Raw genomic sequence first — 17,080 nt, forward strand, 5'->3', positions numbered from 1 at the left:
CTCAAATTTAAACTTACAACAGAGAAAAGTAAACCGTGCGCACAGCACACACATTAGTATGTACTACCCAGCACACATCCATCTAATGTGCTGTGCACAAATAATATGTGCAGCAAACATCCTGCCACAACAATTAACATAGCCTGACATTTTTTAAACAGGGAGAGGGGAATTGTTCGTGGGCATCCAGGCATACCAACTTAAACGTCTGCAATTAGTGCAAAATCAGGCAGCCAGACTGATTTTCCATAAGCCGAAAACGGCAACACGCTAAACATTAATGGTCAGACTTCATTGGCTTCCAGTAGCCAAATGATGCACATTTAAGCTGGGTTGCATCATTTTTAAGGTTCTCCATGGCAACAGTCTAGCATTTATATCCTCCCGGATTCAGCGCTATGTTCCTGTCCGGGACCTTAGGTCTTCCCATCTGAATTTGTTGGTCATTCCGTCATCCAAACGGAATAAATATGGGGGACTAAGATTTGCAGTCCTGGCTCCCCAATTCTGGAATTCTTTCCCTTTGGAGATTTGTTCTTTGACCTCCCTTGCTCCATTTAGGAAACAGTTAAAGACCTGGTTGTTCCTACAAGCATATGGCTAAAATCTGTTGCAGCACTTTCTCCTGGACCCCAGCGCCATGAAACCACTTGGTGTACGTGCACTATATAAAAACATTTAACAAAATATAACAATTGTTTGTGCCTCATCTATTTCCACATACTGCAAGCCTGAAGGCAATGTGACAAACGAGCTCTGGCAAATCCAATCAGCCTGGCCTTTTCCATAGGTACAGTTACCTCTAGTAATTACTAGATGTCCATTTCGTGTCAGAAAAACAGTATCAAGTTTTTAAAAGACTGCAGCCCTTTACCAGATGTCCCTCTCAGGTCAGAAGTAGCTGTTTAAAAAGTCTGTCACAAAGCTGTAATAACTCACATTGTTACAAAATGTCCCTCGAGTACGATGCTACAGCTCAAAATCTCCTTAGCAAAGTTGAGGGAGAGTAGCTTCAACATCAGAATAAGTAAATATGCCAATGCTAGTATATGCTGAAGAATCAATATTTCAACTTTCAATAATTGTCCTGATTACTATGGAACACTTGTAAAAACAGTCTAGTATATATGGGTACCAGCAATCACTCTTAAGTCAAGTGCCTTCCACCATATTGAGTGGCACTATATGTCCAAGCAAAAAATAAATACATATATAAATATAAATATATCCATATATATATTTTCACTGAAAAAAACAAACAAAGGTTAAAGTAACATTACAGTTCGGTGGATTTGAGTGACAACATTAACGTTTTGAACTAAAAAAACAAAACAAATTCACCTGTTCAGCACATGAATTTTGTAAACACTTTTACGAATTAGCTAAACACAGGATGTACAAAATTAGGTGGAAAAGTAATATGGTAGTTATACACCACCATGTAAACTATAAAACAAACACACACTCATTGGATGAGGTCATCGGTGATGTCCTATGTGGGATCATAAACCATGCATGGCAGGGCACAAGTTATAGTTAGCGCTGTTAACTATAACTGGTGAAATTCTGTGGTTTCTTTAGTTCAAAACGTTAATGTTTTCACAGAAAAATTCACGTAACTATAATGTTACTTTAACCTTAGTTTTTTTCAGGGAAATTTCTAGGTTTTTTTAAGCATAAAGCAATGATTAATCATGATACGTAAATCCAGCCCCTAAAGTTGGCTGCAGGGACTGGCCCAGGGGACCCCATCCACAGAGTCTTTTTTTTATTTTTTTTTAAAGGGGAGGGGGCGTTGAGTGCCCCCCCCTCCTCTCCTAGCAGTGTTAGGTCCTTGTAATGATGACCCCATGTCCCATGCATGCCCTTCCTCCCAGGTGCCCCATCCACCAGAGCACGGCGTGATTATCGGAAGGAGGCACATGGCTCCCTCCCCCGGACAGATTTTGGCCCCCCTACTGCCCCTCCCCCAGGGCCCCGCATGGATTTTAGGGGAATGGGGGCATGTGGTCCTCATCCCAGGGCTGATTTCGGCCCTAGAGACCCCATGTCAAGGAATCTGGAATTATTATCAGGGGAAAGGGGGCACACAGCCCCCCTCCCCTGGCTGATTTTGGCCCTGGGCTCTCCATATCCTAGGATCCTGCATGCTTGTTTGTGGGAGGAGGCGAACGCCCCCCCCCCCCCCCTTGCAGGCCGATTTTAGCACCAGGGACCTCATCCCCCGGGGCACTCACTGTAAAGGTGGGTGCCCTGATGCCCACCCAGGGCACCCACCATATACTTGTGGGGGCCGCGAAGGGAGCCCCAAGGCCCCTGTTGGCTCCCAGCATACAGTAGGAGCTGGCATTTTCCAGCCCGTAGGGAGAAGCTACCAATGCTGCTACATGCGGACAGGACCAATATTTTGTTCTGATTCCCTACCGTCATCCTTGCAGGCAGAGAAACATATCAAAAGTCAGATCCCAGTGGGCGAGAGCATTTTTTATGCTCACACACGCTGGGAGCTAACTTGTTGTTTGCTACCACTTCGCGGGAGTTCTGAAAATGCTCCCAACACGTGAGAGCAAACACAGGTACCGCTGCCTGTGCCACTGCAGGCAGGGAAACCCGCTATGTCTTGGGAGTGGGCTCCCTGGGACATTGCATCTGAGCTGGCCCCGGGGGATGGGGTCCCCGGAGCCAATAATAGATCAGGGAGGGAGCCGCGCAGCCTCTCTCAGAGTAATCGGTCCCCAAGGCCTTTAGAAGCTCACGGACAGGTGCCACACGGCCTCCCTCCCCATTTTAAACCTTTTCGGCTCAGTATGATCATAAAATATTACTTTATGTTAAAAAAAAAACACACAGAAATTCACCAGTTATATTTAGCAGCGCCATGCACTGCTTATGACCTCAGATATTACATCACTCATGACCTGTTCTATGACATTGTTGATGACACCACTGATGACATTAGAGGCCGGGCCGGGCCTGAAAGTAAGTGCAAAATAGCTCAGAACAATATGAAGCATTATTATTGACATCACAGATACAACTCCCTTGGGTGTAGCAAGCATGGGTTATGTGCAACATTAATCCTCTACCATACATTTCACGAGTAGCCTAGTTCACATTAACAATAAACCACAGATATATGGGGAACCCTTATTGCCCACGTTGTTCAATGTGTATACAAGTGTTCAGAGAAAGTCAAGTCCCTCAAGATGCTCAACATCTCTTGAAAATGAATAACCTACTAGCCTTTATCTGTATCAAAAGTCTCACAGTCATCGAACCTATAGTGAGAAATGAAGTTGATAGGAGTAGAAAAGTGGGTACTACAACGTGTTTACTCTGTACTACACTGTTTGCAGACAGGGAAACTCTCATGAGAAATACACCAAAGAGTATCAAAAAGAATCAACTAAGAACAGTGTACACTATGTAAAACTTGTAAAACTTGTACAGACATTATTAGCTTAAAGTGCTAAAAATCAAAGTATCATATTGTGCTGAAAACGTTAGATACACCATCTTTTAAAGCTAAACAGGCACAAGTACATAGGTTAATACCTGGAGCAAACAGTATTCTAAGTTATGGAGAAAGTGCCGGAGTCATGCTGAGACGATTCGGTCTAATAATTCATGGCTGCTTCCAATACTTAGGGGCTGATTACGATGGCCGAGGGATCCGCAACCAACAGGCTGTCGGCGGTGGTCCCTCGGCCATCGTAACAGGAATCTCCGTTGGCCAGACTATAATAGCTTCTGGACGGGTGGTGGTCGGAAACACCGACCGCCACGGTCCCGACAGCCAGGCTTTCTCTGACCGCCTGTCGGACCTCCCTGTAGTCCCACAATGGTGGTGGTGCAATATCCCTTTCTGACGGTCACTCTGCGGCGGTCACACTGCAGCAAAACGGCAGGCGGAAACAGATTTGGGGGCCCGTAGCCTCTGAGCCAGGGACATAGGCCTTGGGGGCACCTATGGTGCCCCCCTACATATCCCTACACCATGTGGTAGGCTAATGTATATAAATAAATAAGCAAAATTGTAAAACTTTAAGTTTATTGTGAATTAAACTAAATATTCCAATATTTGGGTACTTCTTTGGTGTATACATTTGTTTTTGTATTTTTGCGTATTGTTTTGAAGTTCAAATAATAGAAATTGCTTACGCTGGGGGTCCCCAGCTTCCAATAATGACTCCGCGGGCGTCCTCCGATTCCTGTAATGATTCAGCGGGGTCCATAGCAGTCAAAAGTTTAAGAACTGTTGCTATAGACGTCATCACCAAATCTATTGTATTGGTTGTTATGCTCTCTATGGAATACTCTGCATACAAGGCAGTTTAGGCAGGCCGAACATTCATCTGTGAAAGTTACATACATACTGACACCTTAGCTTTTCCTCCAGCGCCAATTATATTTAACAGCTTGATATCCTTTTCACCATACACTATCAATTTACTGCTTACATCGGTGTAATTATTACGGAGACAGAATTAAGAAATCATTGTTTAGAAACAAAGCACAATAAATAAAACAATATTCAGTCGCGCCAATGTTCCTACTATGGATCTTGAATACAATGCAGTAGTCTTAATGGCTTTATTCCACTCAGAAGTGACTTAGAAACACATGTGCAACGCAATGTGTACTTTAGTTATAGACTAGACTTAAAAGGATGCACATTTTTATATGTTGATGTATATCATAACCATGTTCTTCTTCACAGTACGATATACTGGGACACGTTTGCAGGAGAGACCACAAAATGTAATGAGTGGTCTCACTAAAACACTCTTGAAGCTAGAGACCTTGTTGGTGGAATCGATGACCCAGATATTGGGCAAAAAAGGTCTGGTAAAACTGGACTTTGAATCCCGTATTGGCAGTAAATATGATGGCATCAGTAGGTTAACAGAGGGGCGCCTCTTTAGACCAAGTAAACGCAGCAAATGAAATTAACTCACTCACTTATGTCCCATCACCACTCGCTAATGGCGCACTGTGATCGGCTACTGCAGTATATTCAGAGGGCCTTTCAGTGCAGTCAGGAGGCACTCTTGAGTCTGACTACGAGCAGTGTAGCAGCAATTCAGGCACATCCTATACCCCAGGAGGCTGGCTCGGCCCACTTACAATTGCCCTCTGAATGTACCACCTACGTCATAGTTCTGGAAAACAACACTGTCCTTTCTAAACAGCAGCAGGAGGGATGAGCTGTGTTGAGAAACAAGGCAGGACATTGGCTCAAAAATATCTCTGGTTGACCCAAAGACGTCTGTGATCAAATAATTATAGTAAGAAGGACTCCTAAGGTTGGTTATGAGATGAAACTGCCCCAGGAGATTGTGTGGTAATCAATTTTAAAAGTGCAATGTTTGTTGAAAGGCTTCTATTTTGATTACAATCTAGAGGAAATTTGGTCGAAAATATTAGAGATATTCCTCTAGGCTATGATTATACGCGGCCCAAAGGCCAACAAATAGCTTGAAAAAAGATAGGGTGAACGCCGCCAATTCAAGGAACATAGTTGAATGCTTTAACATTCCCACTACAAATGCATTTGAACCGCTCCAAGAATTGAACTGATTGACTTCACCCGCTCTTAAAAGGAAGACTGGATAACCCAGTGTTGGGAGTGTCCAGTTATTGAATGACGACTTTGGCGGCAATTGTCTACACGTTGCAGACAGCCCGACAAGCAAAGGAGTATTCGTTTGCTATCATGGTACATAGCTGGAGTGCATGTAAAGGTAGAGAAACCAAGACTGGCTCTCATTCATACATGATTTGACTTGATCTGCTGCCAAGAGACTTGGGTAAAGAACATTTCCATATTAAGGGTTTTCATTTTATCTGTGCTTATGCTTTACGATCCAATAAAGGACAGACATAGGGGGAAATTGATGGTCCTTTCGAACAAGTTACTTACCTTCGGTAACAATATATCTGTAAGAAACATTAGTTATTTAGATTCCTAACCTTAGAATATCCCCAGGTGTCAGGCTGGATCCGGAAAGATTTTTTGGCAGCAGTACCCTTGCGCGTCAGTAGGTGTCATCTGCGACTCCGCGTCCGTCGTCGTGATCGCCGGGATGACTTCGGAGTACTTAGATGCCGCCCTCACGCACTGACGTCAGTTCTGTGCATAGCTTTCCGCGCCAGGAACGGAGAGCCATGCAAGAAACCAACACTGGTGCCATGAAAGGGATGACCTTAACCCTAGATATCGGTTCCCAGAACAGGGAGGATGGTTGGGGCGGTAAGGAATCTAACTAATGTTTCTTACAGATATATCGTTACCGAAGGTAAGTACTTGTTCATCTGAAAGAAACACGTTAGTTAGATTGCTTACCTTAGAATAGATACCCCAGCAATACCAACCCCGGTGGTGGGTCTGCGAACCAAGATCACACCAGGAAGTCCTGGAGAACGGAACGGCCAAACAAGCAGTCTCTCCGGACTTGGCTGTCCAGGCAGTAATGCTTGGCAAACGTGTGCAGCGAGGCCCACGTTGCTGCCTGACAAATGTCCTGCAGAGGGACTCCCCGTCCCAAGGCAGTAGTAGCCGCTCTGGCCCGAGTGGAATGGGCCCTCAGCCCAACAGGAGGATCCTTCTTAGCCAAGGAATAACAGGCTTTAATGCACAAAACGACTCACCGAGCGATGGTCCGCTTGTGCACTGCCCGCCCCTTCTTAGCGCCTACATAGCCAACGAAGAGTTGGTTGTCCACCCGGAACTGTTTGGTACGCTCCAGATAGAAGGAGAGCGCACGTTTTGGGTCCAGACGGTGGAGCCTCTCTTCCTCTTTCGAGGGATGCAGTGGCGAAAAGAAGGTGGGCAAGGTAACAGACTGCCAGATGTGAAAGGCAGTAACCACTGTAGGAAGAAAAGAAGGGCAAGTCTGCAGAACAACCTTGTCCGGATGGACAGAGAGGAAAGGAGGTTTAGAAGAAAGAGCCTGGAGCTCACTCACTCTTCTGGCAGAGGTGATGGCAACCAGGAAAGCAGTCTTAAGAGTCAGAAGACGAAGAGGACAGTTCTGAAGTGGCTCAAAAGGAGCGCACATCAGATAGGTTAACACCAGATTCAAGTCCCACTGAGGCATTACGAAGGGGACAGGAGGAAACATGTGAGTAATACCTTTTAAGAATCTATTTACAACAGGGGACTTGAAAAGAGAAGGATGATCAAGAAGCCGTAAGAAGGCGGAGACTGCGGAAAGATATCCCTTGATGGTGCCCAGAGCAGAGGAAAGAGGAGAACCTCAGAAAGAGGGGCGGAAAGGGGATCCACAGCCTTTGCTGTGCAACATGCCACAAATTTGTTCCACCTGCAGGCGTATACAGTTTTAGTGGAGGGACGCCTGGCTGCCAGAATGACATCACAGACTTCAAGAGGCAAGGCAAATGGGATCAACTGCCGCCACTCAATCTCCACGCATGGAGGTGGAGGCTGGACAGGTTCTGGTGGAGGACTGTTCCCTGCTGCTGCGACAGAAGGTCCCCCTGAAGAAGCAGCCGAATCGGGGGATCGATTGACAGACTGAGTAGCTCGGGATACCAGTATCTTTGTGCCCAATCCGGAGCCACAAGGATGACTTGCGCCCGGTCGCGCCTGATCTTCTTCAGCACTCTGGGCAGAAGTGGTATAGGTGGAAAGGCGTATAACAGACCGCAACTCCACTCGTGACGAAAAGCGTCTCCGAGCGAGTGCCGCCCTGGAAATTCCAACACGCAGAACTGAGGACATTGCGCGTTCTCTTCGGTGGTGAATAGACCTAACCAAGGCTCTCCCCATTGCCGAAAGAGGCCTTGCGCCACGTCCGAGTTCAGGCGCCATTCGTGATCCATCATGCACCGGCGGCTGAGTTTGTCTGCCCTGGCGTTCAGAGAACCCGCCAGGTGTTGAACCACCAGGGTGATGCCCTAATGTTCCAGCCATGTTCAGAGGCGCAGAGCCTCCTGACAAAGGGTCCTGCACTGCACTTCCCTGGACAGAGGGAAGGAATGCCTTCAGTGCAAGCCGGATCGCCCGCTGCTCCAATAGGTTGATATGGAGCTGGGACTCCACCGGAGACCAGAGGCCTCTGATCTCCGCCTCTCCCATGTGGCCCCCTCATCCCAGGAGGGACGCATCCGTCACCACTACGTGCTCCGGTTGGGGTAGGGAGAGGGATCTGCCGCAGACCCAATCGCGGTCCACGAGCCACCACTGCAACTGTCTCGCAGTGCCCTCCGAGATCAGGACGTGGTCGGACAGGTCGCCCCGATGTTGAGTCTGTGAGAAGTTGGCCTGATGTATGATGTCACTAGTTCTAGTGTACACCTTATATCAGTCCAAACAACCCTTATGGTGATTGGTTGTAAAGTCAACCTTATAGACCAGCTATCCTAGTGGTAGCATGGACAAGAGCAGTCTTAGGCTAAACTCTGAATGGCATGTGAAGCCAGCTGTGATACCAGATATAATCTCTTGAATACCAAATGAAAGGACACCACAACAGATATATATATAAAATAAAGTGTATTTATTCTAGTCAAACCCTCAGCACTCTTTATGAGATTCAAGGTAAGTACAACACAGTCTTATTTAAGCATACATTAAGTCACACAGGTAAGTAATACAGTTAGGCCCTAGGGGCCACGCAAACCATATACTAAAGAAGTGGTATAAGGACCACTGTCACGGAAATAGGATAGGCCTAGGCCTAGGGAATCGCTGGGGCTACACTACACTAGCAACAGTTAGGAAGTGGGAGGCCCACGGGATTCAGGTGCAGAGTGGAAACACTCACGCGTAATGCGTAAAAGTCGATAGAATTACTAGCAAGTAGAAATTAACAGTTTAAGGACACTTCTGAAGCAGCTAGAGAGTCGAGACTCGGAAACTAGACCCTAGGATAGTCATTACCCTAGTGAGCACCGAAGTACCCAAGTTACCTAGCCCACGGGCTGCGGGTGCATAGGTGTGAACTTGCGTCGCGTTTCTTCGTGGACTTCTATGGATGCCTGAAGGAAAGTTGCTGACAGGCAGTCAGTGAAGAGTGTCCGGTGGATCCCAAGGCTGGGATCAAGAAGAGAGGATACCTGCAAGCAGAAGGGACAGAGTCAAGGTCACTAGCCAGTGACCACGTGGAACCAGGAAGGAACCAGGCGATGTCGTGAAGATTGCAGGTGAAGGTGAAGCTTGTCGCTGCAGCCACGGGGACCAGGAGATGTCGAGGACGACCAGGACCAGGAGGCGAGCTGTCCCACGAAGGCTCTTGCTGTCGGCGGCGTCGAAGTCGAACTAGGACTCACCAAGCCTTGGCAAGCGGAACCCACGAAGAAAGGAGGACTTGCTTCTGGTGCAGACCAGGAAGGTCTGGGGTGCTTCTCTTTTGCAAGGAAGCGGGAGCCAGTCTGGAGGAGCCAAACCAGCAGTGAAGATTTCAGGGTGCGTCGTCACAAAGGCCACTAGCCAACGGGCAAGCAACCGGACAGGCGCGGCAAGCAGGAAAATGCAGAAGGGCCCCACGCAGGACTCGTGGAGTGTGGGGGGCTGATCTTCGGTGCAGATGGTGCTTGGGGTTGGGGCTTCTCAATCCCCGGTGCACAACTTCGAGGGTGCCTCAGAAGCTGCGCTGGAAGATACTCGCCACTTTTCCCAGGTAGCCGGTCCCACGTCTCTCGTCGCCTCCACGGATCTCAGCTCGGCTGTGGATGTGGATCAGGGTCGGAGAAGTCTGGAAGTCAAGGCTCTGGTCGGGCTCTGCAGTCGGTCCCTCGTAGAACTTCAGCAAAGCAAAGGGTAGTCTCTTGATGGTGCCTGTTTGCACAGGGTAGCCACTCCTTGGCCACAAGGGAGATTCTTCAGTCTTCTTCTTTCGTCGAATGTCGAAGGTCCAGAGTTTCTGTTCAAGTTGCAGGTTCAGGATAATCTAATCTCCTGGGGCCCAGCTACCACTCTTATACTAATCTGGGGGGCTGGGTTGCCTGCTAGGTCACGCCTTATGGGTGGGACCTGGGAGGGGGGTGGTTACACCCCCTTCCCTTTGTCCAGTTTCGCGCCAGGACTGGGGCTGGAGTGCCCCAGCACCGGTTTGAACTGGACTATGCACGGGACACCTTGTGTGCCCCAGGCATGTCTCATTCTTTTCATCCCTCCCTGCCCCAATACACTAAGGCCTGTCTGGGGTGGTGCTCGCACCTCCCAAGGCAGGAAACCTATTGTCCAAACCTCCCTTGCCGGGATCACTTCCAGCAGCAGGAGGTCAGACTCGTGTCTGTGGCAGCAGCATCCATTTTGTGATGCTGGGGCTCTGGTTAACTTTAACCGGGTAAGTAGGTTACAACATGTCTTCTCCCTCTAGAAGGGAGGGATAATATCCTCATCCCCAGAAATTGGATGGGGGTATTATTCCAAAGTGTTAGACACCTTACACAACATGTTTTGATAAAGCCAAACCATAGTTACCATAACCGTTTAAGATTATAAGGCACTTTAAGAGTATATGGTAGGCTATATCATAGAACCGCTATAAGGACATGGTTCCGAAAGCTGCAGACAGGCTCAGCTCATGCTAGAGCACCATCTCACATGTTACCAAGCACTCTGCCTCCAGGATTGTTAAGGCCTGCCATAGGAGTGGCTGATAGGTACACATGTGTCTATATGTAAGTTAGGTATAGGAATACTACACCTAAGCAAAGAGTGATTACACGACCTTGCCCCAGCTGAGTGATCAGCCAGTTGTGTCATAATGGAAGGCCAGGCCAGGGGTGGCATAATACATGCTGCAGCCCCTGGTAGGCCTAGGGTACACCTATGCCCTGGGTACCTAAGGTACACTGTACAGAGGCCAATAAGGTGATCCTATCCAAATGGGTTATGCACCTAAAGTACATAGTATCAATTTAGAGAGAGAACAGCAGGGCTGTGGGTCTGATTAGCAGGCCCACAGCCACATCTAAGTCGAAAACCAGTAAAGAAAAAGCAAAAAGTGGGGGTGAACATAGAAAGCAGACCCTACTCTCCTACAGAGTCCAGTTCAGGTCCCACTGCAGAGCCCGCATCTGCCACCTGGCGTGATGTACCAGCAGGATGCAGGAGGTCAGCAGATCCAGCAGCCGTAGGACCATCCTGACCGAAACTCAGTATAAAGGCTGAAAGATCGGAATCAGAGCCTGAATATCCCGAACCCGCTGTTCGGGAGGATAGACCCGAAACTGCGCCGAGTCCAGAAGCGCTCCGATGAAAGATGTGACTTTGGCATGTTGATGGAGAACCCCAGCAAATGCAGTCTGGAGGAGGGAGACGACTGCCTGGGGCGAGCCCGTCTTCAACAACCAGTCGTCGAGATAGGGAAAGACTGGAACCCCTAATCTGCGCAGATGAGCTGCGACCACCGCCATCACTTTCGTGAACACCCAAGGAGCACTGGTGAGGCTGAAGGGGAGCACGGTAAACTGAAAGTGCTCGTGGCCTACCGTGAACCGCAGGTAACGCCGGTGGGCCGGCAGGACGGGGATGTGGAAATATGCGTCCTGCAAGTCCAATGCTACCATCCAGTCTCCAGGGTCTAGGGCAGCCAGAACCTGAGCTAAAGTCAGCATCTTGAACTTCTCCTTCCGGAGGAAGGCGTTGACACTCCTGAGGTCCAAGATAGGGCGTAGGCCTCCCTTGCCCTTCTTGGGAACCAGAAAGTAGTGGGGGTAACAACCCCGTCCTACTTCTGGGCCAGGAACGTGCTCGATGGCCCCCTTGGCCAAGAGGGCCGTAACTTCCTCCTGCAGAAGTTGCAAGTGACCCCCCGACATGCGGTGGTACTGCGGTGGCACTGCTGGAGGGGTCGCCACGAAGGGGAGGGAGTAGCCCCTTCGGACAATTTGCAGCCCCCACCTGTCCGACGTGATGGTACGCCAGTGGAGCAGGTGATGGCGAACTCTGCCTTCCACTGGCATTGAATGGGCCTAAAAACTCGGACTAGGGAAGGCTTTGAGGCAGATGCTGCGGGAGCAGATGTGGACTGACCGGCTCTCTGTCCCCCTGCTCCGCCACGGTGGAATCCACGTTCGCGACCACGTTGAGACTGGTTCTGCGGCCTGTGACTGGACGAACGTGTGGGGGCGCCCCTCCCTTGGCCACGGAAGGGGCGAAAAGCGGAAGTTTGTGGGCGTGGAGCTGAGAGGCCCAAGGACTTGGCCGTAGCCCTGGAGTCCTTAAAGCGCTCCAGCGCACTATCCGCTTTGTCGCCAAAAAGGCGACGGCCATCGAAGGGCATGTCCATGAGGGTGCTCTGGACAGCCCCTGAAAAATTCGTGGACCTCAGACAGGCGTGACGACGAATCGCCACAGTCGTCGCAATCGCTCTACCCAGCGAGTCCGTTTGCTTCAAGTCCACATCGAATGGAGTACCGTGCTGCATCCCGCCCCTCAGCAAGAGCCTGGGCGAGCCGTGTCCTGGCCGACGCCGGACCCGGACCGGAGCTGAAACTAGGGACGGCACCGGGGTGCGGCACCATAGGGGTCGGCGCCGGCGGAGGGGTCGTAAGGTCAACCGGGGTCCATGCCTTGATCCCACGGGGACCTGCGGCGTCGGGACCGAAGTCGACGACTGCGCCAGGGCCGAAGCCGTCGGCTCGCTAGGCCCCCCAGTCGGACCTGCGGGGCCTGGAGGTGCGCCGGCAGGCCTCGACGGCAGAGCGAGACTTCTCATGGCCACGAGGAAGTCCCGAATCTCGCCCGGAGTCGCGTAAGGCCCAGGGACCGGAGGGTATGGGGCCGGACACGACTCCTGCGGAGCCGCGCGGGTGGTGCCACCTGAACCTCAGCCGAGTCGCGCGATCGGCGACGGGAGTCAGAAGAGCGGTGTCGCTTCTTCGACTTCTTCTTACTGTGCCTCGACTTACCTGAATGCGAGGACTTCGAACCCGACGAGCGGTGATGACTTCGGCTCCGCGACCGGTCCCTTGACCTCCTCCTCGACCAGGACCTCGAGCGGCGCGGAGCCGACTGCCAGATCTCGAGGAGCTTGCGGGACCGCTCCCGCCTAGCCTTCGAGGTCAAGGCCCGGGAGTCGGGGCATGACTTGTCATCATCGTCGGCCCCAAGGCAGTAGAGACACCAATGGTGGGGGTCGGTAACAGACATCAGACGGTGACAGACGTCACACGGCTTGAACCCGGGCATCCCTACTGGCACCAGGAGTCGAAGTCGACTCGCAAAGGGAGACAAAAATGTCGAAAAAGTTAATCAAAAAGTGACTAAGGGTATGCTCTTCCCGGGGGGGCGTGGTCTGCCGAGCAGCGGAATGGCCGCTCTCCAAGTGCGCTCCGCGGGCTGGGATAACAATCCTCTCATAATCCTACATTACGGTGGGGGACGTGGAGCTGTAACGGCCTCCCTTATCCATCTGCCCACTCCTGCATTGCTCCGAAGTCTGTCCCGGGCTCCGGGAGGGCCTGGAGTCGTGAGATAGAGGAGAAGGCTCTGGTGGTGGTTGGCGGCCCCGAAATTGAGCCCGGGGCTGTGGAAACGAAGTGGGCCTTTGAGAGCAGTGATCTGGCCCGAGTGACACCTGCCGCTACCGAAAGAGGTGGGCCCGGACGAGTTTGATGCCGACGGCGAGACCTGAGAGCGGCGTTGGAGAATACAGGCGCGGATCGAGGGGCCCGGAGGTGCCATCTTGGACGCGACGCCGTTAGTTGCAGGCAAGAAAGTAGCGCGACCCCCCGTCCTCTACCCTGTTCGTGGCGGAGCCCTGTGGCGTGCTGTGAGCTCTTGAATCAGGTGTGCCATTTGCTGAGGATTTAATACTGCCACTCTGCGGTAGGTCAGTGCTGCGTGGTGACTGTGGTGCGACCGGATTTGGGGACAGCAAATGCAGCTGCGAATGGGCCATTGATTTTGGGCGGACCCTAGTCTGCCGGGGTCGAGTAGCAGCCCAGATGAGCCGGCACGGCGGAGGTGCATAGCTCTGATCCCTGGTGGGAATGCCTTGCTGCTGTGCCTTGGTGCTTAGACCCTCCAACTGGTGCATAAGCGCTCGTGCAGGGATAACTGTTTCGCGGCCCCGGGTGCCTTGAGAGGTGTGTTGCTGAGAACTGCCATCATACTGAGCCTGCCACTCCTGCATAGATTTGGCTGTCGCAGAAGGACGCAAGCGGTTGACGATATACAATTATAGAACTGTGAGGAGCAGCGCTTGTGCCCCGCACTGGGATGAAGGCTTTGTGAAGGTCGAACGTGGGGCACCTGGAACTTGCACTTGCCATCTGGGGTTCTGGGTCTTACCTGGCTGTGGCTGGGTGCTGGTGATTTGGCGCACGATGGGGAAGCACGACGCCAAGCAGCCGAGACTGACATTTGATAAGAGGGCCACACGTCATGTTGAGGCACTCTCTGACGCGCAGGCAGTGGAACAGCAGGAGCTGCACTCTGAGGATGGGTGAGAAGATTTGTGTACTCTAATGCTAGAGATGCGCTCTAGCCTGCGTAATATTGATTCGAAGCTGGATACCCTGACCTCGCAGTTGGACACGGTCAAAGCCCAGGTACAGGTGCATGAAACCCGATTAGATACTCTGGACAATCGGCATACTGAATTCCACGAATTCCAAGTGGAAACAAAAGAACAGCTGTTGAATATGGACAAACTATTGGGAATTATTCGTGCCAAAAACGATGATTTAGAAGCGAGGTCGCGCAGAAACAACCTATGCATTATTGGGATTCCGGAGACCACCGCGATTGACAGGATGGAGAGCTATGTGACGACGCTACTGCACACACTGTTTGACCCCCAGCTGTCCCCCGTCTTCGTGGTGGAAAGGGCGCACAGGTCCCTGGGGCAGAGGCCTCCGGTCGGGGCACCACCTCGGCTGATATTAGCCAAGCTATTGAACTATCAGGACCGGGACACTATACTGCGACTGGCACGAGAGAAAGGTCAACTTTCAGGGTAATGCTGTGTCATTCTATCCGGATTTTACCCCGGCTGTGCAAGCGGCGAGACGCGAGTTCCTACAGGCAATACGCATACTCCTTCAGGCGCAGATCCCGTACTCTTTGCTTTACCCTGCAAAGTTAAAGGTTTCATATGATGGTACCGCACATTACTTTACGGATGCCAAATCCGCACTTAAGTTCGCCAACCATGTTGGAGGGCGGAAGGGTAAAGAGGCTAGTGGATCACCGAAGCCAGCGTCTGGAAACATCAGCGACAATGACTAGTATAGCCTCTGCTCCTCATTGACTTATATGCATGTTCATTATACTGTTGTAATATATGATATTTTACTATAACGCAACAGTGGGTCAATATAATGATCTTTTTATCTTTGGTATTTTTGCCTTTGGGATGTCGGGAATGGGTTCATGACCGCACTGCAGTTTTGCCGGCCACCCTGTTCACTCAGGGGTGATTGCTACTGCCACCATGCCCCCTATGGGAGATTTCCCTTACAAGGTCCAGAGTTGGGGGTGTTTGTGTTTGTTAGGGTGGGTAATTCTGCAACCTGATTGGGGGGTTGGAGTGGGTGCGGGGTGGAGTTTGGGGATAGTTTGGTTTTTTGATGCCAGTACGATTTTGAATAGTAAGCCACAGTGTACCTATACTGATTTGCTTAATCGCGCGGCGGCGCGCCCGCCCCTCACTGTGGAACTTTATCAGGAGGCTCACACGCACAGCCTCTGAATTTGTTAACATGGAACATTAGAGGGCTTAATGACTGTCGCAAGGCCAGGCTAGTCCATGCTTATTTGTCTAGGCATAATGTTGACGTATGTCTGTGACAAGAAACGCCTCTGAATAATATTCCCTCTCCGAAACTGCGCCATCGTAGATGGGGACACTCGTACACGTCCATATAATCTAATTATGCCAGGGGAGTGGCCGTACTGATTCGACAGGGGGTTGATTGGAGAGTGGGGGAGGAACACAGGGATCCTGAGGGCAGGTTCGTCATGATTTGTGTGACTTTGGGGGGGGTGGGGGGGTTTCCTCTAGTGATCGCAGCATTGTATGGCCCCAACGCAGACGCCCCTGACTTCTTTCATGATGTATGGGCTAGAATTAAGGCAACAGGATATGACACTGTGTTGGGGGGGGGGGGGGGGTTGACTTTAACGCCATTATGGATGATGCGATGGATAGAAAGGGCACTGCTCGCACTTTGCATCCATAGTCCGAGATGGGAATCTTGTGGATATTTGGAGCTGTCGAAACCCCCAGGCACAGGAAGGCACGTGTATATCGGATTTCAATTGTGCGTGGTCCCGCCTGGATTTTTGGCTGGTGTCGAGAGATGTGGCGGCCTGGACTACTGATGTTTTGCATTGGCCGCGTACGTTATCGGACCATGCCCCGTGCATGTTGCGGTTGATGATCCCGGGGTCGCTCCCCCGGGCGTTTTCATGGCGACTCCCACCACATGCATTGTTGGATGAGGCCTTCAGGGAAGAGATCCGGGGAGATTATACTAACAATCAAGGGTCGGTAGAGACTCTGGGAGGCCTTTAAGGTGGTAATCAGAGAAATTTATTGCACGACAGGCGGGGGTACTTAAGGCGATCCGTGGCATGCTGAAATCCTTGGAGGCCCAAATTAAGGAACTAGAGGGGGTATTTTACTCTACAGGTGGCTCTAATGTGGCACAGAGGCTGAAGGCTCTTCTGTATGACTATGCGGAAGAGGCGCAGCGTGAAACGAAATTCTTGAGCAAATACGCCGAAGCGCGCAGATATGGTGAGGGAGATAGACCGGTCGTACACTTGCAGGGATGATTCGACCATCTAGGTCAGCGACGTTTGTACATGAGATCCGAAACCCGCAGGGGGTCATGGTAAGGGGGCACACAGAGGTGTCGGGCGCATTCGCTAAGTTCTACAAACAGCTATACACGACCACTCAGGGTTCATGTCCGGAGGAGCTGGATGCATTTCTTGACACATTGGCATTGGTTTGGTTTAATGGCTCACATAGGCAATACATGGACCTACCGTTCACTGTGGAATATGTGACACAGGTCATTAGAAGTTTGCCTATGGGCAAGGCTCCCGGACCAGATGGTCTAACCACAGCTTTCTATAAGGCTTATGCAGAGG

The 17,080-nt window shown here is 50.7% G+C and overlaps 1 protein-coding gene across 7 annotated transcripts in view; it reads right to left on the reverse strand.

Annotated features, from left to right (window-relative positions):
• UBR3 (ubiquitin protein ligase E3 component n-recognin 3) overlaps positions 1 to 17,080 on the reverse strand; it is a 2,077,978-nt gene that overhangs the window by 1,294,421 nt on the left and 766,477 nt on the right. The window lies entirely within an intron of this gene.

Source organism: Triturus cristatus, chromosome 3_1 (assembly GCF_964204655.1).
Source record: "Triturus cristatus chromosome 3_1, aTriCri1.1, whole genome shotgun sequence".
NCBI lineage: Eukaryota > Metazoa > Chordata > Amphibia > Caudata > Salamandridae > Triturus > Triturus cristatus.